This window comes from Betta splendens, chromosome 3 (genome assembly GCF_900634795.4).
Source record: "Betta splendens chromosome 3, fBetSpl5.4, whole genome shotgun sequence".
Lineage (NCBI taxonomy): Eukaryota > Metazoa > Chordata > Actinopteri > Anabantiformes > Osphronemidae > Betta > Betta splendens.
This window is the reverse complement of record NC_040883.2, coordinates 8,766,859-8,784,824: the sequence shown is the minus strand read 5'-3', so window position 1 is coordinate 8,784,824 and position 17,966 is coordinate 8,766,859. Positions and strand designations below refer to the sequence as shown.

Genomic DNA, 17,966 nt, shown 5'->3' with positions numbered 1-17,966 from the left:
CGTCTAGGCAGGGCGCGTGACAAAACACCCCCATCTGGGCAACCCGGCCCTCCCCAAACCCAAACAAACCCGGGGCCAAGCGACTTCCCGTGAACTGTTTATTTGCAGGTGGATCAACAACTCGTAAGTGACAAGTGTATTGACAGTGTATCGAAACGACTGGAAAAACAACCGCAAAAGGCTGCAGGGTGAGCTAAGGCCAAAACAGTGAACAAAACTGTATCTTTGGTCTCTAACGCTAACGAGGCCCTGTCACAGAAGAAAATAGTAAAACCAAAAGACATCCACTAATGCTAACGTACTACTGAATAAACGAGTGAACACAGGTCTAAACGAAAAGGCAGCTCAACCCTACGGTGTGGCGATGATAATAACATTGGTACAACGCCTGAATAAAGCGCAATTCTGAAACGACTGAAATTTTGTTTGAAAGTTTGTTCTTCACAGGTTAGACTTACATTAGCCTCAGAGGATGCACCATCCAAAGCCAGTGAATCTGCTCCTGACCCTCGGACACTAAACCTACAGGTTATTACTGAATGTAGTATTGCATCAGATCACCAATGGCTGTCTGAGGTATACTTTCCATATTGATTTATGGGGCATGTGTTTGCAATCATCTAGTACACAGCAAACTTCATTACATTTCAAGTGTAACATTAATTCTCCACACTCTGTACTTTTAAAATGTTGCCATGCTTCTAAAAACTCCCTGCGTGTCCCTGATAAAGCAGCAGTGGAAGGGCTTGTTTATGAGGATTTAAAGTCATCCATTACTTATACCTAACATCTAGCGGGAACAAAAACACCACAGGGCTGTCTTTTATTTCGGTTACAGTGTCTAAAGAGTCGTGACCCACGCAGTGGAGCACAGATAGTGAGTTTGCCTCACACTAAACCACTGTACATATCATATCACTCGACACATCTACAAACTTCTGCATCAAATCTTATCCCCATCTGCTGTAACATCTCTTGTAATAAAACAAATCCTGTAAGTGGGAAATATGAACAGCTCTGGATTGGCCTTTCCCAGTCTGAAAGGGTTTGCTCATGTGGAGCTGAGAGCGGACAGAATCAATAAGAGAGAAAAATAGGAAAATGACATGGCTTTCTCCAGATGAAAGATCTAATCTCCAATATCCATTTACAGCTCAGGGCCTTGCACTAAAGCATCAGCAGCAGCAGCAGCAGCAGCATCAGCATCAGCAGCAGTGCATCCCAGTTAGGGCGAAAAAGCACAGATCTCATGGCCCGATCGCTGTCCGTATTCGTCTTTACACTCTTCCTCAACAATCTGGTTGATGCTAAGCTCATGTGCTTAAAGAAGCTTTCTGCCTTTGCTGCTGCTGCTGCTTTTATATTATCACTCCATAAGCTCTTAATTTCCTCCTCTTAATGAGGGGACGGGATTTGACTGGAGTGTGGATTTGCATTATGACATACATACTGTAAAGTTGTGTCCTGTTTCTGATGCCGCTTCACTTAGACATGCTGACAATTTAATACCCTCAATATAGTGGTCGTATTCCGTTTCCATTACATTTATGAGTATTAAAGTTGAATGTGTGTGTGTTGGGGACACATCAGCAAACACAGACCCTTTCCAGCGACGCACACCATCCTGGGCCATTTAGTTTCTCCCGCTCTCCTTTCTTACTTCATCCCTCTCCTCCACGATGGAGCGGCGCCTTTGTAGTTTCAGCCGGCCCTTATCGGTGCTGGCACGAAGCGCTCGCCTCTGCCGCTGTCCTCGTGTTTTCTGCAAGCTCCCACTTTTGTGTTGCCTAATGAACTCTGACCAAAATTAGACATACTCTTCAACTTTTAAACTGAAGGAGCCCCTTCAATGGCTCCTTTGTGAAGTGCTGCCACCGCTGTGACTGAATGCGTGCGAGTTTCTCTTGGTGTGTGTGTGTGTGTGTGTGTGTGTGTGTGTGTGTGTGTGTGTGTGTGTGTGTGTGTGATGAAGTAGTGGAATGTTTGAGTGTTTTATGGTAGACATGAAGAATTCAAGCTCAAAACTTCAGTCAGCCCTCAGGCAGCTGGACTATGTTTGTGATTTTCCTCTCTGTTCCTCACACGAAGGAACACACAAACATGTATGCATTCTTCTACTCCTCTATTTCAGTGATCAAATCAACAGACTACTACTTTTTTTAGGCATTCCTTTGTTTTTGATTGTTCATTTGCTTATTTGCACATAGCAGTGCAGGTCCAACCCAGTCTCCTGCTGAGAAGCCAATTAGTTTTTTTTTTTTTTTTTTTAACAGAAATGACAAGTGGCAAAACATATTAAACATATGAATAGACGATCACAGGGAAGTTCTTTGTTGTTTGCTAAAATACCCAATAGTCTGCCAGTCTACATCGTCCTGTTTTTATACAAATTTGTAAATTTAATATTACAGTATTTGTAATTTTTTAATGGTAGGTTCAGGCAAAAATCAGGTTACAGTCAGCAAAACATTGTGTGCTGACTTAATAAAATAAATAAATTCAGTTTCTAAACACTTCATTAAAGATGCCTAGTGTGTTTGATGAAAGTTTTACACAACAAAGACCTACTTTGATCTCAAACCATTCTCTTGCCCAGTGTGATGGGTTTTGATACCGGGTCTCCAGTGTGTCGCTGGTTGATATTTAGGACCCACTGTTCACCAAACTAATACATTACAACTAAATGGGATATCGTAGTGAGTGTAGTATTATCTGTCATGTACTGTTTGTATCTTTTCAAGAGACAAAATAATTCAATAAATTGAGCCTTTTTAATCTTCAAATAGTAAACAGGAAAACGAGTCCATTGTTTTACTGATATGGCCTGTAGTCCAGAGTCATCACTGGATTACATTACTCATTCTTTAAAGTACACATTTTAACTGCATACTAACTGATACACAACAGTCTGTTGTTTTTCTGCTGTCAAGACAGACAAGTTTAAGTTTATTTTTTGTTTCTTTTTAAATATAAAAGCAAACCTAAAGTCTCTAAATGTGAGTTACAAGGTTTCAGCCTGACGACAGGAAAACAGTCTCCTATTGATTAACGTCTACCCTTTCATCCCTAATATTATGCTTTATTTTTCATGGGCTAATTAATTTTCATCCTTTTGTTCCATGATTTCCATCCACTCACAGTTTTTGCCCGTGTTCCCCTCCCAGCAATGAGGCCTCACCCCTCCATGTGGGTAATGTGAAGAAGAATAAGGGAGGAGGCGATGGGAAGGAGGATTATAAATCAAGGTAAACGGTGGCTGTTTAACCCCTGCTATGATGTCATTTCCAACAGAGCAGCAACACGCTGGCTTCCTCTTCTCTCCTTTAATGTCCTCTCTAATGCCCCACTGTACAGTACATTTGCTACTGTATGTCACCTTTGTGTAGATGGGTTCGCACACAAACATAGGAGGACATTGTAAACCTGCTAAAATACATACTGAAGGGGGAAACTTTAGAAATCTCACATCTCCTGGTTTGGGTGCCGTTCATACACTTCATATTTTGGAGCTGATGCCAACATGAAGAAAGTACAATACACCCAACAAAATGAACAAATATTAATTTGAATTGGAATATATGAATCTAAAACCTGTACTCACATTTCCCTTAATCTCTTTTCTCTTCATGGCATAGCTGAAATTCATTTTCCAGTCCTCAGCACAAACAAAAACAAAGTAGTGGGAGAGATGTTTCTATTTCTAGCTGTAGGTATTTAATTATTAATGTATTACTTCTACTTAAATCTGTCAGTATAACAACAGGCCATAGGATCATGTGTTACTGACCTGTAGGCTGCAGGACTCTTTTTCTTTCATGCTCTCTTACCCTTAGCCAGCATATTTCATAGTTAAGGATCTTTGTGCTTAAAGTAACAAGGCTAAATGTGAGATTTGTTATTGATTGTGCTACGTTGTGTTTCTGTGTCATTAAGGGAGCATCAGATGTGTTACGGCCTATTACTCAGCAGCGCGGCATAAAAAATTAAACACGTGGGAAGAAAAGACTCTCAGCCAGTGTTGTATAGAAATAGATCGCTACCTAAGTGTATCACTTAAGAATCACATCCATTCTGTAGCTGAAGCCAGTACTTCAGTAAATTAGTTCAGGATGCATCACTGGGTCAGCATTTGGCATTTGGGACATTTTTCTTTACACATTTCTGTCGTGTTCCCCCATAAAGCTTGCCAGAGTTCACCATAGTCTCATTAGGCCCATGCAACCTGTCCACGAAAGAGAGGTTTGTGCCCTTCCCACCACGCTGCCAATCATGACAGGGAGGATGAGCGACTGATGTAAGTGAAAAAGAGTTTCTCCGGCGCTTATCTACTTTTCCAGAAAGAAAATGAAAGCAGGAAAGGAGGAGGAGTGGAGGAAACAAGGGAGCGAGGAAGCCCTTGAGATATGATTGGTGTGTTGGTGTGCATGTATCTTAGTGGAAGAGTGATTGAGGTGGTATGTGATTTGCCCTCAGGTCAATGACATTTAAAACACTGGCGAATGGGAGGGAAAAAAGGGCGAGAAGCACAGTATGGATGTATGTTTTTTGATGTTGAGACCCCAGCCTGCCACTATTCCTTAGCACTATGATAATGAGGATGGTAATTAGAATCAAGTTACCAAAACCTCATGGACAAGCAGGGAACAAATAATGAATGTTGCTACAAACGTTCTGATATTTTTACAGTCAAATTATATACATGATGTACTAACTGTTGTCCTGTTAAAGATTACAAGACTGAGGTCAGATTTACTAAGTCCTCTGCTCAGTTGTACTTGCCTAAATACACTACATGTGGTATATTCATCAATATAATACCAGGCTGGCATCACAATGAGATTTTAGTGTTCAAATGATCCATCTCTCATGTGTTAAGTTGGATTTGCTGAGGTCACGCCCAGGCTGGATTACTAACTGGGTGAGGTGGGCAATCACCCAATGCCCCCGAAGGCTCCAGCCACATTTGTAACACTGTGGCCTTTGGGTTTAGGATAACTTGACCGAATGTGAATCAGTTTTTAGAATATGCACCATTTTACTAAAATGTCAACTGAAATGATAAAGTCCTTTTCAAAAGGCCTGCCCTTTGCATTTTTCATTTTTTAAGAACTGCATTAATATTTGACCTTGAAGCTCTCACTAGCAGAGGGGCCGGCAAAGTCATGATAATCCGTCTGAATTGCCACTGTTTGCATTATATTTTGATTCTATAGCTCCACTCACCAAATGCCAAATGGTCAAAAGACGATTTCAACTTTGGTTATTTATGGAATCACTGTATATTTTTAAAATGTGTTCAGGCAACGTGTCAAATCAAATATTCTATAAATCAAATCTAACTGATAGATGTTTTTCTTTAAAGTGGTCAAGTCCTGCAGCAATAGGCGCTATAGACCACATTCGCCCTCTGTGCTCATGTTGAAACGTCAGGAGCTGCTTTGAGCTTTGCGCTTCCTCAGAGGGTTCAAGCTGTAGGGTAGACCCCCACCAGTCATTGTGGATTCGATTCCCAGCTCCCCCCGGTCATGTGCTGAAGTGTTCTTGGGGAAGACACTGAGCCCCAGGTTGCCCCTGATGTGTCAGCTTAAGCTAAACTCATTGCACTATCCCTACAGGCCAAGGTTCATGTCTTCCACCTGTTGCACTGGGTACTGACCTTTTTTTATCGTTAGTCGGTGAACGTCTCTGAAGGAAATTACTCTACCTCCAGCAACAACACAGTTCTGTTGTTGTAAAAGACAAGTGTGCATTTAAACTATGGTTACAACTGACTTGACGATGGAAATGCAAATGGCGGCGCACCTGACTGCAGTGAATGAGGCTTGAATTGGATGCCAATATCAGCTTCATCTCTCTTCCTATTAAGCCTACAGGGAAGAGATCATCTATTTTTTTTATGAAATCTTTGCATTCATTTTTATCATTGTGTTATCAATGTTTCACAGAAGTTGCCAAACTCTGTGCTTGATAACGTCACAGCGACACTTTGCAATCACACAAGCAATCTGAAAACAACTAGATCACCGTTTTCTGACTGATGATGATTTTCTGCTGATTACAATAATAATCAAGAATGATTAATGAAGTAACTGCTGCAGTTTAGAGATGTGTTTTGTAAAGGTTTAGGGTTTGTTGGTTTGGCCCGTCAGCAGCCAAGGAAGAGAGAAATACCTTGGTCTTCAGTGGTGGTGAAGCGTCTCCTTTGTCATAGTATCTCAGTGCTACAGGCAGTGCCAGTGTCGCCCGATGGGAAATAAAGAAATATGGTACTGTCACTTTAAATTTATTATATCTTAAAGCAAACTATTTATGAACTAAAAACTACTTTAAAAATAAGAGTGCATTGTGCAAACAAATACGAGCAATGCTGCTGATGTGATTGACAGCGGGGAGGCGCCAACCAGCTATGAGTGCCGTTCACTTGATTTAAAACTACATCAAAGCATGGTGAACGGCAGTGTTAAAACTTACTATCGTATAATGGCTCTAGCTTATTTCATACCACAAGAAAAATCTGATGATGAGGTGTGTGTGCGGCAAAGTAGGCAATACACGCTGCCACTGTAGCTACAATGAGAGTAGCCTCTAACAAAGTTAGCAGATAGCAAATATTTATACACTGTATGTTTGTTACTGCACTAATGTTTTGTCTTTTTTGATATTTTCACTTCATTTAAGCACCAAAAACCCGTGTGCTATGTCAGAAAAAGAGTTCTGCATATTTGCTTCTTTAATTGTCCCCAAGATGAATGCAGCCTGACTATTTTGAATGATACTGTATTTATCCATCAGGATAACAGTGTGAAAGTGGGGGGTGTCGCTGTAGCTAAACTACATTTGGCAGTAAGGGATCTCATTAAAGGAAGTGATTATAGTTCTACAAAGCCACATTACATCCATTACTACATTAAAATACATTTAGGTAATATATTCAGGGTTTCCCGCTTAGAGGGCACTGTATGTTATTTATTATATTATATGTTATTTAACTAGGCTGTAGGATTGCCAGTATAACCATCTGACCTTAGTGATTTTTACAGTATCTGTTGTCCTCAACTGTTTCATACTGCATACTGGTCATTAAATCTTTGCAGCCATCTGAGGACAGCAGGACATTCAGAAGGCCAGAGCGCTGAGCCATTTTGCATGGCTAAGTAATGTGGAAGCAAGCCCATGCTGCTGATGAATATCATAGTACACCTCTAGACTCATCATGCCGGTTGATACTGTAATAGATCAGAATTCCAGCCTCTACCCTTTACAAGAGACATGTCGGCTAGTGGATCTCATTAATAGCGTGCGTCATCACCTCAGCTCTTGCTGTTGCTGTTTTGAAATTTCATTGTTAAAGAATTATTGTGTTAACTCCGGAGTGAGATTGTCACATCAGTGAAAGATAAATCAGCATTCAGGCTGCTGTGAGGTTTAATGAACAAACCAGGTCCTACGTTTTATTTTAACAGGCCAGACATACTACAAAAAATAACAAAAGGCAACAAAAGGTAAAGGTAAAAATAACAAAAGGTTTTCCTCAAACTTCTACCAAACCAATACAGATGGTAATCAATTAAGACCTGACTACTACTTTCTTCTAGTATACATTTATTCAAAAATGTACTGTTATTTTGTCCTACACAAATAGATTAACCATAAATTTTACCCTTGATCTATTTCCAATAATTTAGCACAGAGTTAGCACTGGCCCCATTAATGTAGCTCCTACCATTTAGGAACTGCAGCCATTTTAATTTGAATATGTCTTTAATACAGAGAACGGGCTTTGGCTCTAACAGGTTATTGTGTAGAATCTAATCAGGTTATGGCCTTTAATCAGCTTCAAGCAGCAAGTGAGCGAGCATTTACTCTCAACTATACCATAAACAAACCTGTTAGCCTATTTGTTTCTCATAAATATTCCCACCGGTGTTTTGGTCGGTTCGTTTGATTAATTTTGAGCCATGAAATCATGCCATCGCTCCAGAGTCAAACAAGCTGCAGAAAATATGCAGTTGTCCACATAAAGGAGAATTATACTTGACTACTGCGGAGGATTTGTGCACATTCCAGTCTGACGGGTGTTCCCATCGCTTGGGTTTGCACGCTATGAAGTGGAAAATGTTGATTGGTGTTGTTTTTTTGTTGGTACTGATTGTGTACAGTAAATACAGTACGTAACCAAGAATAGAGCAAACTCAGGCCTACCTGAAAGGATTTCATCAACCGAAATAGTGTGGTGGTCCTAATTGTTCAAATCCCTCTCCCTCTCCTTCACATACATAGTACACACATAAAGACGTGAGCGTTTTGCCATTTTGTTGAGGTTCCGTAGTCCACGTAGTCCAACTTACTATATCTGTGTTCAATCTGTTGGGTGAAAAGGTAGATTTATAGTACTGTAGTTGCACTGAAAAGTTGTATCTTCATCTCTGTGCTCACATCAATGTGAAACTCATGACATCATTTTTATTTTAGTCTAATTATGTAAAATATTTTTTACATCTATTAATAGCAGGATACTTTATTTTAGTTGCAAACCAGTCACCAAAGGCAACAGTTCAGATGATGATTTCAGTGAAACACGTCAGTAACTGAGCTGAGGTCCTGTAGAAGTAGGCAGGTCTGCATCGTGTTCTTGTTGCTCTTGTTGGGTCTCCTCCTGCTGGAAGGCAGAGCAAAGTTCAAAGCAAAAATCAAAAACACATATTACACATTTTGGTTCCTCAGTTGCTAGTTACAGTTTTAAGCTGTTGTGATGTGAAAAACATGATCTTATAGGCATGATTAGTGAGATGAGCCTAACTTTGCCATCCTGAAAAAAAGGCATGGGTTTAAGGAATAGTCCCACAGCATTTGAGTGGTTCTGTGAGCTACGCTGCCCTTGAGATATGATTGGGATGCTCCTGTAAGTGATTCCACAAAGGTTATTAAGACTTAAACCATATATCTTACGAAGTGGAGTCCTTCTACATGCAGGCATGCTGCCAAAGTTCAAGATTATCAGGCACCTTGCTGGTATATATGGTCTCAGGTTGATCAATAGATGCCATACACCATTACATTATTCCTTCACAATATTGATACAGTAATTTTGTTAGCATATACTGTGTATGCAGGTTTGCTTTAATGAGCTAGAGATAAATATATACATTTTTTCCTTTTTTTACACTTTTCTATAAAAACACTTTGGTTTGATTGTCCTTCACTCCTGATCTCTGTCATTGTGTTCATCTGCAGAAGGACACTACAACCAGGGCCAGGGAATACACAAACGCACATACAGTAAGGGAACGTAGATAGGCCGCTGCCACACACAGTCCCTGGCTGGGCTTGATGAATGGGCCTAGTTTAAATTATTTTGTGCAGATCTCATTTAGACCCTTGAAGAAGAGATCCAGCCTGTTTATTCATTTCACATTTGCACCCGGGCTTCAATATCTCTGTCTATGCCTGCAAAGAATTTACCCTCCTCCCATCCAAGAGAGGAAAAGAAAAGACAGAAAAAGACAGAGAGACAGGGAGGGAGAGAGAAAAAAGCAATTTACACAATGTACATAAAATGATGCTCTCAGAGTTTGATAACCTGCATAAATTATAGAGTATAATTAAATATTATACCCGGTGAATCACCAAGGAGAGAGGATGGTTGGAGAAGAAACAAGAGGATAACAGCAGGGAGTGGGGAGTGAAAGCGATGGAGAAGGGAAAGAATAAGAAAAACCAAAAACGGAGGAGTGGGGAGGAAGATGAGAGAGAGCGCTGGTGCTAGGCTTCAATCTCATAATTGTTTTTATTGATTATTTCTTAAGGTGAAATAGTTTTAAAATAGATAAAAACTGCGAGTCAGTTGAAGGAAGGGCAGTAACCAGGGTGATGAAATTTCTACAAATGAAATAACTTTTCTTTTATTCACTGAAAAAAAGAATCAAGTCAGCTTTTTGGCATTGTCAGATTGCCTCCGTGGTGGCCCATATAAATTAAATGGAATATTGTTTACAATTTAAATTTTTCGGCAAAGTGCAGGCGTGGAAGTTGTCTCTGGTGAGCGCGCAATTGACCCAAAAATATATTCAAATTAGCATAGCTAAACAGTGTCTACACTCTGGTGTGTGTGTGTGTGTGTGTGGATGCATGTGCGTGTGCGTGCGCATGTTAGTGTGCATGTTAGTGTGCATGTTAGTGCACAGGGAAACACGGACGCATTCATTTACCATCTTGTTCTTCTTTGGCTCACTAGAGAGAGAAAGAAGGAGAACTATCAAGGAGGAGGAGAGATAATCTATGCAGTATGGAAGCTTATTCTCTGTGTGGATCGAAGGCTGAGGCTCCACTGAATTCTGCTTACTCCCCAGGCCCGCACATACTAGGACAGCTTTACTGCGGTGGCACTTTGACATATGACGGGATTCGGTACAGTCCTGAATGACTGATATCATCTCTGTTTACCTGATGACTAAAACACAGGTCGCCACACTGGCCGGACCCTGTGATCGCTGTTAGGTGCATGTCAGCTGGTAACCTAACGGGGACAGTATGATGTGACCACGACTGATGGCAAGAAATATGAAACAATATGTTATGATACACAGTGAACAGTATTTAAGTGCTGTACTCAAAGGCCATAAACCCAAGACCACAGTTGTTCCTGTCTACTATACAGTAAACCTCCTTTATTCTTTGATCTGGTTCAGTTTTTTTCCCTGTGTATTTCTCTGTCATGTAAAGTGATCTTGCTCTGGTTTAACACAACCACCTTTTCTGTTTAAACCCTAGGCAATGGAAGGAGAAGAGCACCACCGTAAGAAAGGACATGTTTTGTCATGGAGAAGGCCAAAGAGACGCTGCCACTGCAGATCTGACCATGATGGAGGTATTTTCAAAAAAGTCATCCCCTCAAGTTACACCAAGCTTCATTTTACAGTATGATTTACTTTTTTGGGGATATATTGAATAATTTGACCTGACTAGTATTTAATAGAATTGTCTGAGAAATGAGAGTATTTGTCTCTGAAGCCACAGTGCTTGGCTTGTACAGTACATAGTGGTCACAAGCTAAACAAACTGGGAGCCAATTCTTTTCAAATAATCTTTAACAATACATTATATTTTAAACACTTATGATCAGTCTTAAACTGGTGAGTGTAATATAATATAAATCACAATAGACAGTACTCTAGATTCCCCTAAGGGCCCCGCAGATGAACTCGTACACATACACATTACAGTATGTGCTCTTTATCTAATAATGCTTCTGTTCCGATCCACACTGATGTACTGTAAGTGATGACACCACGAGACCAGTCGACACTCAGCAAACTACACTCTTTAGCTTTCAAGTAAAAACAACCCATCTAATGACCACTCCATCTTTGTCTCTCCCCGTTTCTCACCCATTGTTTATTCAAATTTTACGGACGGGGTACTTTTTCCAGTTCAGCACCTTCACCAGTTTTGTGAGAGAACGGCATTATGCCTGTGTTATTATGCAATTCATCACCAATAATAGATTTGTTTACGGGGGCCCCCATCTCTCGCTCGCTCTCAGCGCTGCATTTTCAAAATAATAATAATAATACATAGTTTATAATGACGGTAATGGTACGAAGGCTTTGATAATAGATGTGCAGGGAGGGATAAGGGAGCCTTGATCAGCCTGGGTCTCAGCTCAATTGTCTTCAAAGCACTGTTTAATGTAGAATAGGCATCCTGGGAGATTGTCTTGAAACCAAGAAAAAAAAGGTGGGTGTACGGATAAGAGAAATGAACGCGCCGATGGGAGTGTGCGCACGCACACGCAGCACTCGCACAAGCATATACACAGGCAGACGCACACTACATGCTCAAATAAGCTCTCACATAACCACCCACTGGTGTGTCTCTCCTCAGAGGGCTCTCTGGTGTAAATGTGTTAAAACTCTCCCTTGGTCTTTGGCTTCTGCTGAATAAATCTGTGTTTTAGTCTTCACTTTATCACTTTAAACTCGGGGTATTTCCAGCATGTTTTCTTCTGCCTCCTCCTGGGCTTTAACTGAGATCTCAAGCTGCTGACAAATATAGGCGCACTGGTGTGTGTGTGTGTGTGTGTGTGTGTGTGTGTGTGTGTGTGTGTGTGTGTGTGTGTGTGTGTGTGTGTGTGTGTTATGGTACATGTACTGTATGTGTGGATGAGAATGTCTCAGTACTTTCCTCACTTACATCTTCCTGTCTAAGCAACAATGTTGCAAGTGAGTGCTGTATGTTTTAGCTTTCAATATCACCTTCTCTGTTTCTTGATACTGAAGTCAAATAGTCAAAACAAACCGAGTTCCCCATAGACTCCGGTTTTATCGTGCTTTATTAGAAAAAGTAAAAAACAAAAGACGTTTTAGGTTAAAAAAAACTAACAAAAAAAAAACTAAAAACACAAGCTGTGCCACTCAATTTAGAAAAAGTAAAGCAGTTTCCGGAAGCCAGGTTCACCTGTATTGTGTTTCATATACAGGATGCATCTGCTGATGCTTGATGCTGTTTTATATAAACTCTGACCTGCCCAGTGTTCGTTTATGTCGGTGATATTGCAGCTTTGAGGAAAAAGAACAGGAAATGAAGAGCAGTCATCAGCGCCGCCCTGTTGCTCTGTGCCGACCCAGGTGTGGTCGCATCTCTCAGGATTCCTGTGCTTTCAGTTGCGTTTATGGACAGTAATGATATTATATGAACATATAATAAATATATTGAACATATCAATGAAGGTAACATTGAAGTACGAGAATACCCATTGCATTATTGTGGCTGAAGCAGTAGTAGAGAGTTAATACAACCTTGTTGATACAAAACATACTTGTAATTGCAGTTTAGTTGTACAGAAACATTATCTTCTTGTAAGACGGACTACGTGTTGTGTTATTTGAAACACACATGCTGTTGAATAACCTCATGCACCAGCGATGGACAGAGGGGCAGAGCAGTGGACAGGTGTGACCCATTACGATGCAGCCACATGCGCACGCGTGCACGCACGCACGCGCGCCCGTGTGTTGCTCTAGTTGTGGGGATGACATCACGCCTCTTGCCCTCATCTTAACCATCACACACACATACACAAGCACACACACACTCCATATGTCGCCAGGTGTGGCTGTCACCCTGTGCCGCACTATAATCAATTTAACAGGAGAGTTTCATCATCAAATATCTAAATGATGATTGCTTACTTTGCCTAATCTCCTAATGCCAGCGACCTCTAAATGCATGGTGGGTAATCGCGTTTTCCTGCTTGTTGCTGTACCCGCGTACGCGTGTGCCTCAAACCGCCTGGATGGGTACAGGCGTTTTATTTTGGTAAAACACTGGGGAATGCTGAAGCAGTGCAGAATGCCTCTTGTAATCAGATTCCTTTATGTGTGTGTTAGTGTGCGTGTGCTCCTCTTTTTTTTTTCGCCTACTGTTTGTGATTGGCGTTGAATGCAAAGTGACTGTCAGTGATCCTCATGAATGCCAAAGTAGCTCATTGACTGTGAACTGGGTCTTGTTAGCAGTTGGATAAGCAGGAATAGAAATATAAGCACTTAGACACTATTTATTCATGCAGACTGCCTTCCCCTGGCTTTTTGAAGGTAAAGAGGAGTGTTTTGCGTGTGTGCGTGTGTGTATGTGTGCGTGCCTTTATATGCATTTGCCTTGCATGTGTATAAGAGAGGACAAAAAAAAGGAGAGAAACTGACTAGGATGATGTGGTGTGAAGTTTTTGCCATTTAGTCAGTCGTCTCTGCTTAGAAACGGATTTTTGCATGTGTAACACAATATGAAGAATGTGAAGCCTTCATTGCCTGGTCTGTTGCATTATTTCATCATAAAATACAATCATCTGAGCCATATATTTATACACACGCATTAAGCATAAAAAGAGGTTATATATAAATTGGTTATAACATGGTTATAACATGCCAGACCGATTTTGACAGTGATAACCTCTACAGTACCTGTAGAGACAGACTGGAACTCCCACGATGTTCCAGCGGACCTTTGGGCCCTTCCTCCACATCGTCATAGCTCAGACATTTTCCTCGGGCGTCTGCTGTGAACGTCTCTCCCGAAGTAATTCCACAGCGTCTTTATTGGGTTAAGGTCTGGATTGTGACCGGGTCACTTCAAAGGACTGGCGTAAGACAATACTGTAGCAGATTTACTGCGGTGCTCAGGACTGTTGTCCAGCCACATCACCCATCGACTGAGATCCCAAACAGCTGCCCTGACATTATCCTGTGACATCTACACTGGAGACATGCTAGCAGAGCCCTACTCCACTGCGATTAGACCAGAGAGCTGCAAAATATGAAAGGGCGTGCAGGGCTCCTCTTCAGCGGCTCCTCTGACCTGTGGTATTCTGTAAAGAATCTTTCACACGTGCATTTAGGGCTGTATCCGTTGGATCATGTCTAGAGTTGTTCTTTCATTGGACATTGGCCATTTGAGGGATGTTCGTCTCTGTTTTATCCGCAAGAAAGTAGCAATACACATGTTTGTATTCCATCATGCCTGGTCGTATCATATAATAAATGTCTTTAACACACCCACTCGCTCGCTGCTGTGAATACTCAACATGATTCCACATATCGACTCACAGCGGCATCAAACAGACTTAGGACCAGGGAGCTGACTGGAGAAGTACGTTTGGTGTCAGTGCAGGAAATTTCATCCCCGCTCACACCTGCAACTCAACCATTCCAGGATTCCAGGGACTGCTATTTGTGAAAGAGGCTCAAGTCTCCAACTGCACACGTGATGTCACTAACCTTATGCAGATGACAAACACATTTCTGTCCCACTAAAAAACAGAAATTTGAGAAATAATCTTGAGATGTCTCTAAATTTCCACAAATATTAGTTTTTAAAAGACTATGCAAAGTCAGCATGTTTTGTATAAGATTGTTTTGAGCTCCAAGCAACTCATGAACTCAAATGTGTATTTAATTACAACCTGCATTTATTTTTAGGGTTCCAAAGACCAGACTAAAAGTAAAGGTGATCAGGCTTGTTCACTCAGCATAACAGTGTATCACAGACAACAATGTGCTACAAGGTCCTGTGTGGGCTCAGGTCTGCTACATTGTCACACTCTCCAGCTAAAATCGTAAGTTCCATTCACCGCCGCCCACTCGGTGTTGTTTTGCCCAGTGTTCTAGTGTTAATGGGCTGTTGGCGCACATTAGCTGCTAGTAACCTGGATGCTGTGACCTGTGACCTCTCTGACATCATGCGCTTCAACAAAGAGGTGTGGCCGTGTAGAGGTGTAGAGGTGTAGATAGATAGATAGATAGATAGATAGATAGATAGATAGATAGATAGATAGATAGATAGATAGATAGATAGATAGATAGATAGATAGATAGATAGATAGATAGATAGATAGATAGATAGATAGATAGATAGATAGATAGATAGATAGATAGATAGATAGATAGATAGATAGAACAATTGTGCAGGGCATAAGAGCACAATATATATTTACATATTTATTGCTCAGAAACTTAACGTGACCAAACAACTGAGTGCAGGTTGTACTCAGAGTTCCCACAGGCTGATGCAGTGGATGAGAGGAATTGTCCATGATGGATATCATCTTAGCCAACATCCTCCTCTCACCCACCTCCTCCACAGAGTCCAGTGGACATCCCAGAACAGAGCTGGCCTTCCTCACCAGCTTCTGCAGTCCTCCTCCCTGCTCCCCAGAAGACTACAGCGTAATGCATAACAGAGGCCACCACAGAGTCATAGAATGTCCTTAACATGGGCCTGCTCACTCCAAAGGACCTCAGTCTTAAGACTGTGGACTTAAAACTGTCCACAGTCTCAATGTCTGAGCCCTGCATGTTCACCGGTGTGTGATGTGTTGTTCTCCTCTGGAAGTCAATCACCATCTCCTTACTCTTGATGGTGTTTAAACACAAGTGGTTGCACTCGCACCCGTCCACAAAGTCCTTGATGACTGACCTGTACACAGCTCATTCCCCTCAGACACACAGCCAATAATGGCTGAGTTGTCTGAGAACTGCTGGATGTGACAGCTGCTGGTGGTGAATGTGAAGTCTGAGGTGTAGAGGGTGAAGAGGAACAGTGCGAGCACCGTCCCCTGAGGGGCCCCAGTGCTGGAAAGCTCCACCTCAGACACACAGCTCCACAGCCTCACGCACTGTGGTTGGTTGGTGAGGTAGTCGGTTGTCCATGCAGTCAGCTGTTTGTCCCCTCCTGCCTCTTCCAGCTTCTCTCTCGGAAGCACTGGTCCTATGGCGTTGAAGTTGCTGGAGAAGTGAAGAACATGACCCTCACAGCGGTTGACAGCGTCATCCACCCCGGTGTTTGGCCTGTAGGCAAACTGCACCGTGTCCATTGCTGTCTCCACCACGGAGCGAAGGCTGAGGATGAGCCTCTCCATGGTCTTCAATAGGTGGGCGGTCAAGGCTACTGGTCTGTAGTGGTTCGGTTCCTTAGCGTGCATCGTCTTAGGGACCGGACACAGCTCAGGGACCGTCTCCAGACTCAGGCTCAGGTTGAAGTTGTGCGCGACCATCTCACAGAGCTGGTCAGCACAGTCCCTGAGCAGTCTGGGGCTGATGCTTCCTCACCTGGTCTGAAGTTAGGGGGGTGGGGGCAGTTATGGGGGGGCAGAGGTGTGCTGCTTGTGGAGGGGGGGTGTGGAGAGGTGTGAACACGAGGGGGTGGGTGTGACTCCTGGACTGATGATGTGTGAAGGGGGGGGGGGGTCTTCTCTGCTCCTCTCTGTCATCTGAGATAAAAGCCCACTTCTTCCTGTTCAGTATGGCTTTAAGTTCAGGGGCCACTTTGAAGTCCAATATTCTAAGCAGTCTCCTCCAAATTATATGAATTTAAGGTTGTTAATCTGTTTTATTGTGCTATAGTGCTTCATGATTGATGTGATGGATTAGTGCATTAAATATTAAACACACATATACATACGTTTAATATCATTGCATGTTCAATATGTACATTTTTACTGGCCTTTGATAAACAACATTTCCCATGAGCCCTCAAAATGAAGGAACACAACAGTGTTGATGAGTTGCACCAAGTTGAGCTCACGGCTACACTGACAGCAGCGAGAATTTACCAAACTCAAAACAAAAACGGGAAAATCAAGTTGCTTTTCCAAGCGATCGCAGCAGTGAAGTCTTCTCTTCCTGTAGAATCCAGCACTTTGTTGAGACACTGGCGGGTTTTGTCATTCAAAGCGAAAATGTGACATCCTTTTTCCAGTTCACACAGTTTACAAAGAGAGTGGGAGAGAGAACAGCACGGGTGAAACTGTGTTCATGTGCACGTGCCAGTGAGTGAGTCTCTTTTCTGTGTGTGTGTGTGTGTGTGTGTGTGTGTGTGTGTGTGTGTGTAAGTGAGTTCGTAGGGTGAAGTAGGTTATAGAGGCAAAAAGAGAAAGGGAATCCTTTTATGCATCATCAAATGTTTCCTTTTAGAAATTCAACACTCTTTTCAATATTGAGTCTAAAAAGAATGTGCTCAAGACTTTGCCCTGCCTGCTAGAATTAGTCCAAGGACCATTTTTAGTCATAAATTATGCACTGAAACAAAGGGTTCCTTCTTTTTTTGTCCTCAGCGCATGGGCCCGAGCAAGTGCCTTTTAAAAATCTTTAAAATTGTCCATTCAACTCAAAGATACTGAGTGTAGCAAAAATGTCGAAGACATAAAGTCGGGGGAAGATTGAATAAAATAATGCGGGGGGACAGATTAGTCATGGAGTTGAGCCCACATGCTCTTTCAGCCACCGCACAATGCCACTTTTTATAAGCGGTCCCCATCTCCACAAAGGCTGCGTTCAATATATCGAGGATGATACATGGTCAGACGTGTAATCTCTCTTTGATTCTCTGCTCTCATTCATCCCACAACCTTTTCAGCCCTGACACTGATGAGCTACTGGGCACACACACACACACACACACACACACACACACAC

General features: G+C 42.0%; 1 protein-coding gene across 2 annotated transcripts in view; it reads left to right on the top strand.

The window, feature by feature from the left end:
• Positions 1 to 17,966, top strand: part of znf536 (zinc finger protein 536) — a 309,249-nt gene that overhangs the window by 23,291 nt on the left and 267,992 nt on the right. The window contains exons 2-3 of one of the 2 annotated variants that reach the window (XM_055507613.1): positions 3,141 to 3,245; positions 10,771 to 10,867. The gene's annotated coding sequence lies outside the window, so the exon portion shown is untranslated. The remainder of the gene's footprint in view (positions 1 to 3,140; positions 3,246 to 10,770; positions 10,868 to 17,966) is intronic. The other variant, XM_055507612.1, reaches the window with a different exon arrangement.